Genomic DNA, 11,635 nt, shown 5'->3' on the forward strand with positions numbered 1-11,635 from the left:
TTATGAATGCAAGATCCTTTACCATTCGGGTAAAGCAAATATAGTGACTGATGCCCTAATCCACAAGTCGACTATATCTTCTGTTCCGGTGTCGTTGCTAGCCATAGGGTTCTGTTCCCTATTATTTCAGACCATGATGTTTGGTTCACCTCCCATTTTTGGCATAAGTTCCATGAGGAACTGGGAACGAGGCTGCATTTCTATAACATCCTGTTTATAAAATAAATAAATAGACAAAAAAATTGATGAATGAATTGTCGCCCTAAATCCATATTACTTAGTGGACTGTTGGTTTTGGGGAAATGAATATCATAAATTGGATTATTCGGGGGCTAAAGTGTATTTCTGGGAATTAGTGTGTGAAGATTTTAAGAAGTCATAGGTTGTTTGGTAAGATTGGGACTTAAATTTAAAAGGTATTGAAGTGCTGAGGGATGCTTGGTAATTATTAGGGTTATTTATGTAAGGAATTTTTGAAGTTAGGGTAGAAAGGGTAACTATTGGATTTCATTTGAAACATAATTGATTGGGAGGGACCAGAATTGGAGTATGGAGCATAAGTTTGATTTGGTGTCACAGGGCTAAACCCAGTACCTCCTTACCAGTTGAAGATACATTTCAAGGGCACCCTAACCCTAATTTGTCATTAGCTGTCACCATGGAGAGACCCTACATCCATCATCGATTTCCTTGTCGGTGAAGCCAAGGGATTGCGAGCCCGAGCCGACCACCATACTTCCATCTGCCATGTCGCCACCGAAACAACACCACCAAGTTGTTGTCAGACATCTTGGGTCGTCGGGAGAGCCACCAAGACTAGTGACATTGTCCATGTTCGTCACTGATGTGTGACCTGAAGAGTCTAGGTAAGATTGACAACCTCCTATTTCTTCCTTCCTCCTAATTGCTCGATGTTGGGTACGTTGTAATCGCCACTAGTAGCCTTCGGCCACTATTCTTGTCGTTTTCGGTGACGTCCAACGCCTAGAAGGTGGCCAGACATTTGTATTCTTGAGTTTGTATGTTGACTAATATAATCACGAGGTTAGATGAGCAATATTTTGGGTGGGAAGCAACCGCCACCACCGTGAGGTGGTGGCTGCCATTTCTTTTATCGCCACCAACTACCATGGGAGGGTGGCTGTGTGCGTGAAGTAGTGTGTGTGGGCCTAGTTCACGAGATTAATGTTGTATGGATGTTCTTGGACAGGAAAAAACAGAGAGAACTCGTCACCACCACCTGCTGCCGCCACTGTTGGCCACCATCTCAGGTGGCTGTGAGCTTTCGGGTGCGTTTGGATTGATGTTTGGAGTACTTTTGGTGTTGTGTTGGCCCGAGAACATAACCACCACCACCGTGAGGTGGTGGCTACCGCCATGTACCACCGCCGACCACCACTAGGGTAGCTTTGTGTGTATGTGTGTTTGTATTAGTGTGTGTGTGAGTCAGTTGGGTTTTTGTTTTGTAATATTGTAATCGATGAGAATAATAAAAGAAATTCGTAACCACCACCATGAGGTGGTGGCCGCCGTCGTGAGCCGCCATTGACCACCACTACCCGAGGTGGTAGTGGGTGGTGCCCCACAAGCAAAACCCTAATGGACCTAGCAAAACCCTATTGGGCTTAAGGATTAATTTTGGGGCTATTGGTCCATGGTTGGGTGGAAACCCTAATTAGGGTTTAGAAAACCCTAATTGTGAGTATTTGGGCCTTGGACTTATTGGACCCACTTTTGGGCCATTAAGATTGGATTGTGTATTAGGCCCAATTTCTCCATATCATTTATCTAGTAGAGTAGGACTCAATGGATTAAGTTCTTAATAGGTTAAGTAAGAAACACCTAACCCTAATTGTCATTTTATGTGAAACCATAATTTCACTTGGGTTTGTTGTTGGGCCTTTCATTTGGGCCTTGACGATTGGGTTATTAATGGGCCATCCAAGATCAAGCAAAGGGACTAGAATAATTAATGGGCTTGGTAGGAAGGCCCATGTGGGGAGTTGGGCCCAATTTGGAAAATTGGGCCATAGATGGGCCATAGTTTGGGCCTTAATGATTATATGTTATTGGGCCATAAGAGTATCAAATGTTGGACCAGAATAAATGGTTGGGCCTTTGAATAAGACCATGTAAAGGCTTGGCCCCAATTTGGAAAATTGGGCCATATGTTGGGCTTTGATTCCTAGTTTGACTTTTGGGCCTATGCATTGGACCTTGGGTTGGAATAAAGCCAACCTTGGGGTAATGTAGTAATTATCCAAAGTATATATTTATGGTTATGTAATGGAACCCAATTATGAATTGGGTGATGTTTTGATGTTGATAGTTCGGGAACCTGTCAACCAACACTGGAGTTTTATCTGTGGGACTTCAGCAGTGCCAGATGAGTCTTCTCACCATACCCATGGGTCTAAGGCACCAAGTCCGGCCCATTATGTGATTATGATATATGTGTTAGTCATTATGTGATTTGATATGATATGTGATTGTGTTTTGCATGAAGACTCTGGGGGAGCCCGTGGCATTGGATGTAAGACCACGTGGGGTAGCCCATGGTAGTCCTAGGTAAAGACCATGTGGGGTAGCCCAGGGCATTAGATGTAAGACCATGTGGGGTAGCCCATGGCAGTCCTAGGTAAATACCATGTGGGGTAGCCCATAGCATTGGATGTAATACCATGTGGGGGAGCCCATGGCAGTCCTAGGTAAAGACCATGTGGGGTAGCCCATGGCATTGGATGTAAGACAATATGGGGGAGCCCATGGCAGTCCTAGGTAAAGACCACGTGGGGTAGTCCATGGCACTATTTCAGGTTTTATGTATGCATGGTTTATGTGATTTGTGTGTAGCTTTTATAGCTAACAGGATATGTGATATGTGTGTAGCTTTTATAGCTAACAGGGTATGTGATATGTGTGTAGCTTTTATAGCTAATAGGATATATGATATGTGTGTAGCTTTTACAGCTAACAGGATATGTGACATGTGGATTGTGTGTGTGGTATGCTATGGGAAACTCACTAAGCTTCGTGCTTACATTTTTTAGTTTTTGTTTCAGGTACTTCATTTTCGAAGGAAAGGAGTCGGCTCTATCGCAGCACATCACACTATGTTTTGCATACAGGAGGTCTTTGGGATTATACTATGATATTATTTTATGATGACATGCCTGATAATTGACACACTGGTTTTGACATGAGATATTATTATGAATGTTTTATATTGATGGTTTTATGTAATAACTTAATTAAAACGAAAATTTTGGCCTGTATTTGTGGGACGTTACAAGTTGGTATCAGAGCCTTGGTTTGAGGGATTCGGGCACACTTTCGGGTGTGTCTGGACTCAGACTCAGGACTTGGTATGAAATTTTACAAAAGAAAATCATTTTTACAAAAAGGAATTTGAAAAAGAAGCTAAAAAGGGAAAAGAACTTTGAAAAGAACAATATGTGTGATGCGTGCAATCAGCCGAGCTCAAGTAAGTTCCCCCAGAATACCCACATATGTTGTCTGTTATGACTTGGTTTATGAATCTGTGACTCGCATGCTAGTTAGTGCTAGGGGAGATGCCTATATATGTTGTATGAGCTGGTAGACTTGCATGCTAGTGCTGAGTAGTCAGCAATAGGTTGGCCTGATATGTGATGCTTGTAGCCTCGGAATATTGGATGCTATGCTGGAATGAGAATGCTAATTGGTACTTGTAACTACTATGTGTATGCTTTTAAAATTGTATACGGTTAGGATCTTGTAGCCTTAGAATAATAGATTTTGCCTTATTTCATGTTCCTTGTTTGGTTGTGGTCCTAGGGTAGAGTCTATTATTCGGCAGTCTATTGGATCTTGTTCTGTGTATAATATGCATGCATAAGGCAGCCAACAATGAGGATTGATGGATGTGGATAACGCGAGCTGCTATATGTGGACTGAATGTTTTATGGCAGTTCTTTGGGTCAGAGTGCAACTGCACGAATGCTGCTTGCTTTGTGCTTTGTGGAACTCTTAAGTGTTGGGAGTCAGCTACTAAGTGGATGTGACGACTGGCATCGTGGGGAGTTCCTCAGCAGTTGATGGGAGGGCGAGGTTGAGAACCTAGGAAAGCCTAGGATATGCTCCAGTGAGTTAGTAGGGCGGTTTAGTGAGGTTGGGAGCCTAGGAGGTGCTTCGGTGGATATTGTGTTGTTGTTTAGCGGATGATCGGTGCATCAATGGGGTAGGTGACTTAGAGGATTCAGGAGAATTGCTGAGGAAAGTACGGATAGGTGGGGAAGGTAGTATGGGCTCGTACTACTGAAAGCATAAGATCCATACTCGAATTAGTGAGAGCCTTGGAGAATCTAAGAAGCCTATGAAGGATAATCCTTGATTATGATTGGAATGTGGGAATAGATGCTATGCAGAATGCGAATGAGCACACAAGGAGAAGGACCAGGGTTTGGTCCCGGCTCCGGTGGTGAGTCAAATAGCAGAAGGACTGTCAGGATTTTGAGATCGTCGTGGATCCCACGTATCGGACGACACGAGTGGATTGTGCATTCTATTGCGCTTTCAGGATTGGAGACTATGTCTTGGGGATGGTTTGTAGCCCAGTATAGATCAGAGGTTGCCCCAACTATTGTAGTTCAACAGTTGACGATTGAGCTGGTGAATGTGCTAGGGTGCGAGACCCTAAATGATATGATTTCTAGAGCTCGAGAGCAGGGATTGATTTGGAGCACATTAGGAAGTGGGATAAGATCAGGTGCATAAATTGGAGGGTCCCGGAAAGGGGCCCAAGGGTTCGAGTCAGTTGTGAGAGGCCAGCAGGGCCGGGTTTAGTGTGGTACTTACAGGAAACTACATGAGGGAGTTTTCGTGTCAAGGGTTTTTTTAAGTGTACCTCCGGGTGTGTTACCCTGTTTGTGGTTGGACTATACATTCAACATTTGTCATATGTCATTTGCATACCATGATTTATGGGATGGTTAGTGAAAGTTTGTTTCCTTCTTTGTGGGTTTGGAACATTCAACGTTATCTAGGTCTATGGTCGAGATCGGTTCAGAGACATGATGCGGAAGACCTACGGACAGGATTGGTGACTTGGCCATTATGCTCGAGTCAGCTTTTAGAAGCTCTAGGGGAAGTAGTTGATTGTTGAGGCCTTGGCCTGGATATCGGTTATTCGAACCTCAAGATATAGGTGGGACACATCATCTCCAGGCGTCTGAGATTATTAGTCTTGCTAGGATTCGGGAAGTATTTGTCTGATCTTTAGGAGTGTGTGGGCCTTGGGGATTTGGACCCATAATAGAGAACTCGCACGGACGAGAAATAGGTTGTCAGCAATTGGTTATCAAAGAGTAAGAAGGATCAGGAATCCTTCAAATATCGTGTATTGTGAAGACTTAGTTGAATCTAAGTGGGGGAGAACCGCACAGGTATTCAGGACAGGGACATGTATGAGACTGGGATGGACTTCTCGAGGAAAATGGCGGCCCAAGTGGCTATTTGGTTTGAAGGTTATGCGAATTTGGAGTCTGGTAAAACTCCCCAACATGTGAATGGCGTCTTCTTCGGGGCTTGATAGCAGAATTGGGGGAGCAGATTGGGACCCCAGTCATGAATGGAGTTCAGTTCGGGTGTTTGGTGGAGTGCATGCTCAACTTTGTATGCCTTTCGAATCAATAGGTCAGGAGTAAGGTATTGAGCTACGGCTGTGTTAGAAAGAAAGTGTTATAAGACTACGGGGGAGCCATAGCATTCACTAGTAGCCAAATAGTGTGGAAAGTGTTGTAATACTACGGGGGTGTCGTAGCATTCACGGCCAGATAGTGTAGGAGATACAGACATAATACAGGGTAGCTATGACATTCACGAATTCATTCAGATGACTTAGGCAAACGTGGGCCAGTTTGCAAAGTTGTGAGTAGGTCACAACATAATTGAATTAGGAAACGGTAGGTCGAAGGAGACCGGGTATGATGTAAGACTACAGTTATTCTGGTAGCATTCACCTTTTTGGTGCATCGAATTTAGTGGCGATGGGTAGCCAGCCTATCATGATCGGGTGGATCCGAAGGATTAGATGAGCCATGAGTGGTAGTATAGTTAGGGTAGTTATTGTCAAACGAGGTATCCTTCAGAGATCGCGTGGGACTGCGGAGTGTGTTTTGGCTCAGCAATCGGTTTGATGTCCGTTGTTTCGAGGAATTATCTGAGCTTCAGTCAGGTATAGGTGTAATAAAGGGAAATTTGGTTTGTGACTCTATCTTCTAGTGGGAACCTCAGGTTATCAGAAGTTACGTAGTCAGTTGGTACATTTATGGGATGGCTTCAGCTTGGGTTCAGGATGGGCGTCTGTCAGGGAGACAGACCATCTCGAGACTTCAGGTTTTAGATTGAGTAAATGCGATCAAGTTGTAAGAAATTTGTTCCTCTTCGGGTCTTGAACCTTGTGAAGGGATGGTTTGGTTGCCCTGGTAAGGTTGTGGTTGTGACCATGTCGTTTAAGTTGTCGGGCGTGCAAGGTGTGGTAAGGGATGATTTCGAGGACGAAATCTAATTTAAGTGGGGGAGAGTTGTAACATCCTGTTTATAAAACAAATAAATAGATAAAAAATTGATGAACGAATAGTCGCCCTAAATCCATATTATTTAGTGGAGTGTTGGTTTTGGGATATGAATGTCATAAATTAGATTATTGGGGGGCTAAAGTGTATTTCTGGGAATTAGTGTGTGAAGATTTTCAGAAGTCAGGGGCTGTTTGGTAAGATTAGGACTTAAATTGAAAAGGTATTGAAGTGCTGAGGGATGCTTGGTAATTATTAGGATTATTTATGTAAGGAATTTTAGAAGTTAGGGTAGAAAGGGTAACTATTGGACTTCATTTGAAAAAGAATTGATTGGGAGGGACCAGAATTGGAGTATGGAGCATAAGTTTGATTTGGTGCCACGGGGTTAAACCCAGTACCTCCCTACCAGTTGAAGATACGTTTCAAGGGCACCCTAACCCTAATTTGTCACTAGCCACCGCCATGAAGAGACCTTACAGTCGCCGTCGATTTCCTTGACGGCGAAGCCAAGGGATTGCGAGCCCGAGCCGACCAGCACACTTCCATCTGCCATGTCGCGTGACATCCCCTAATTTCTCGGCCAGAAAAGACCGATTTAATTTATGCTTTTCAAAATAAAATCAGAGAAATCTTTTTAAAAGATGTTGCGGAATTGGTCCCCAAAACAAAACATGATAAAAGTTTATCAAAACCTTTCTTTAAGAAATGTATAGTTTCATTTCATATCAAAACCTCGGGATGTCATGTTCCGATAAAGATCAAAAGCATAAACAAGACATTTTAAGCCTTTCAACAGTTATTTGAAACTACTAGCCTATAATCAAAAATCTCTCATCGTCCTCCGACTATGCTCGGGGTCCACCACCTGTAATCATAAAAACTGAGTGGGTCAGGCTTGGGAGTCTGGTGAGCATATAGGGTTTTCAACCCACAATAATAATATACTTATTAAGTTCACCAACCAACAATAAACCTGATTACCCATTCCCGTTGTCCTCACTTTACGTCCCTAAACACCTATCATAAGGGACCTAGACTAAGGAATATCATCGGGATGGACACTACTGCTAAGGGGTCTCCTCAGCCATACATGTCCTAAAGGCAACCATGAGGAGGATGGAGTACGCCAATGAACATTTAATTCATCAACACCTACAAGTTACGAACCTGCTAGTGTTCCACTGGACTGTCTAGAAAGGTTCATGGTCGTCATCTATACCCCGCTAGATGACTACAGCAACAGCAACAACAACAACAACATAGAGGCCACTCACCATTTTAACACACACCAACTATTTCATCTACCCATGTTCTACCCAACATATTTTGTAAATAAAATACATATACAGTTTAAAACTTGTATAAAACATTTATTCAATAGCACCTCAAATAAACACTTAATATAATTACACATAGCACGTATTTTATAGAAAATACTTCATATCTAGGTGTAAGATGAAAGTGACTACACACTCACTTGATTTGATGATAATCGGGCAACAATTCGTTGCTTAAAACGATTGTTTCTAATAAAACCGGGAGTTTTATTGAGAAGCCGGACTTTGCGAAGGTCAGGCTTCAAAACCGAAAAGATAAATTTCGGGCTTCTCGGGCACTTTGTGGAGTATTCTGGGGCTTATAATTGATATCGGGGCTTTGGGGGATGTTAAAATGAAGAAAATATGAGGAAAGGGGCGAAAGATGGCAAAATCTCAAAAGTATCCGAGAAGGCTCGCAGGACCCTTCTATTTATAGGAGGTCCGAAGTCAGATCTGTTGGTAGGGTCCGCAAGTGAAGGTACACAGGTGGCAGCATGTGCGAAGGCCTCGGTGGCAGCTGCTGATTGGACTGCGGTCTAGCAGTCCATGTGCGAGGCTCGGAGGCTAGGCGGTGCGAGGCTCGGTCCAGCTGCGAGCTTCGGATTGGGCCTCCCTTTGGTCGAATCAGAATCCGACACGTGGCTTCGCATGACTTGCCATTTCAGACACGTGGCACATGCGAGGCGAGGGTGACGTGGCAACTCGTGACTATGCGAATTTTCTCGATTTTCGCGCCAAAACTTTTAAAATCCATAACTTTCGCATACGAACTCCATTTTTGACGTTCTTTATATGCACGCGTAAGTAAAATTACGCTCTACAAATTTCGTTTAGACTTCGTCTGCTAATTTTTAATTTAATTTTTATATTATTATTTTTAACATACCGGGACAGGAAATCCGTTAAAAATTCATAACTTCTTCATCCGACGTCCGTTTTCGTCAGACCTTTTACCGTTGTGCTACTAATGACGAGACCTTCAATTCTCGTTTAGGTTGTGTCGGCTAAAAATCACTTGATCTAAAATTCGAGTTTTTAGTTGTCTACTGCAAAGCTAAAACTTCGAAAAATCATAACTTCCTCATACGAAGTTAGATTTGGGCGTTCTTTTTATCGAACTTCTCGGTTTAACGAATACTACGACTTTCATTTAGATCACTTAGACTAAAAAGTAGTTTATTGAAAACTCACTTTTTACGACATTCAGCACCGTGCCGGTTTTGTTGCGAAACTTTGACAGGTCATAACTTCTTCGTTATAACTCAGATTTTGGTATTCTTTATATCCCCGAAATCCTTGTTTTGACCACTACAACTTTATGTAAAGATATCGGGCTTATCTCACACTTTAATTTTGATGCTTATTTTTATTCTTAATTAATTAAGTCGTAGTAATTAAGCATAAAACACATAGAATTCACATAATTCCTTTTTCATTTTCTTCAAAATGAGTTACAAAGGTTAACCTAGACTATCACATTAATATTAATGCCTAGTCTAGAAACACGAGTGTTACAATTCTCTCCCCTTTAGGATGATTCCGTCCCCGGAATCACATATCACCAAACAACTGCGGGTAGTGACTCATCATGCCACTCTCCGTTTCCCAATTGAGATTTGGCCCATTTGTATGTTTCCAACGCACAAGCACTAAATCGACCATCTTGTGTCGCAACTTCATAGTCTTACGGTCAACGATGGCCTCAGGTTCTTCGATCAACCTCTTGTTTTCATCCAACCTTAACTCTGAAATCGGAATTATGTCGGGCACATCTCCTGTGAACTTTCTCAAATAACACACATGAAAGGTGTTATGAATACCTTCCAGTTCTTCCAGTAATTCTAGCTTGTAAGCTTGATTCCCGATCTTTTGAAGAACTTTAAATGGTCCAATAAACCTTGGACTCAACTTTCCCCTTTTACCAAATCTTATAAGTCCCTTCCACGGCGAGACTTTAAGTAAAACCGAATCTCCAACTTCAAAGATTATCGGTTGTCTTTTCTTGTCAGCATAACTCTTTTGTCGATCTTGAGCAGCTAACATCCTTTCCCTTATCACTTTCAACTTTTCAGCAGTCTGATGTACTATTTCAGGTCCCATAAACTGCTTTTCCCCAGCTTCCAGCCAACATGATGGCGTTCGACATTTTTCCCCATACAAAGCGTGATAAGGTGCCATCTTAATGCTTGAGTGGAAACTATTATTATAGGAGAATTCTACTAGAGGTAAGTGTTCGTCCCAGTTACCTTGGAATTCTAGGGTACATGCTCTCAGCATATCCTCTGATGTTTGAATCATTCGTTCGCTCTGACCATCGGTTTGCGGATGGTAAGTTGTACTCAAACACAACTTGGTACCCAATTCCTCTTGTAGACTCCTCCAAAACCTTGAGGTAAAACGGCTGTCACGATCAGATACAATCGTTAACAGAATACCGTGAAGCCTCACAATTTCCTTCACATAAGAATTCGCAAGTTTATCCATAGACCATTTCTCTTTGGCTGCTATGAAATGCGCACTCTTAGTGAAGCGATCAACGACCACCCAAATCATGTCGTGACCGTTCCTTGTTCTGGGCAGTTTAGTCACAAAATACATGGTAATATCTTCCCATTTACCCATGGGTACATGCAAAGGTTCTAAACTCCCATATGGTTTCTGATGTTGTGCCTTAACCCTAGCACAAGTTACACACTCGGCCACATACTTAGCAACATCGAGCTTCATCGTCGGCCACCAGTAATAGGGATTTAGATCCATATACATTTTTTTACTGCCGGGATGAATCGAGTACATGGTCTTGTGAGCTTCTTCCATTAGAACATCTCTTACTCCTCCCGTCTTAGGTACCCAAATCCTATCTTGGAATACCTTCATCCCATGGTTGTTTGTACCTAATACTAACGTTTTGCCCAAACTTTCTTCCTTTCGGTCATTTTTCTCTAAAGCTTCCTCTTGAGCTTTCTTTATGATTTCCACAATTGTCGAGACAACTTTAATTCTCAACGCTCTTGCCCTTTTCTTTTCAAGGTTTACCTTCTGACCGAGAGCATCAGCATCCACATTTGCTTTACCAGGGTGGTAAAGTATCTCACAGCCGTAGTCCTTGAGTAACTCTAGCCAGCGTCGTTGCCTCATGTTTAATTCCTTCTGATTAAAGAGATATTGAAGACTCTTATGATCAATGAAAAGTTTACACTTTGTGCCATAAAGATAATGCCTCCATATTTTTAGGGCGAATACTACCGCTACCAACTCCAAATCGTGATTGGGGTAGTTCTTTTCATGCTCCTTCAATTGCCTCGATGCATACGCTATCACTTTATCCCTTTGGGTCAGAACACAACCTAACCCAACTCCAGATGCATCGCTATAAACTGCAAAGTCATCAACTCCTTTAGGAAACTCGTGACTATGCGAATTTTCTCGATTTTCACGCCAAAACTTCTAAAATCCATACCTGTGGCATTGGATGTAAGACAACATGGGGTAGCCCATGGCAGTCCTAGGTAAAGACCATGTGGGATAGCCCATGGCATTAGATGTAAGACCATGTGGGGTAGCCCATGGCAGTCCTTGGTAAACACCATGTGGAGTAGCCCATGGCATTGGATGTAAGACCATGTAGGGGAGCCCATGGAAGTCCTAGTTAAAGACCATGTGGGGTAGCCCATGACATTGGATGTAAGACCATGTGGGGGACCCATGGCAGTCCTAGGTAAAGACCATGTGGGGTAGCCCATGACACTATTTCAGGTT

Source organism: Lactuca serriola, chromosome 5 (assembly GCF_051521515.1).
Source record: "Lactuca serriola cultivar US96UC23 chromosome 5, Lser_US96UC23_V15, whole genome shotgun sequence".
NCBI lineage: Eukaryota > Viridiplantae > Streptophyta > Magnoliopsida > Asterales > Asteraceae > Lactuca > Lactuca serriola.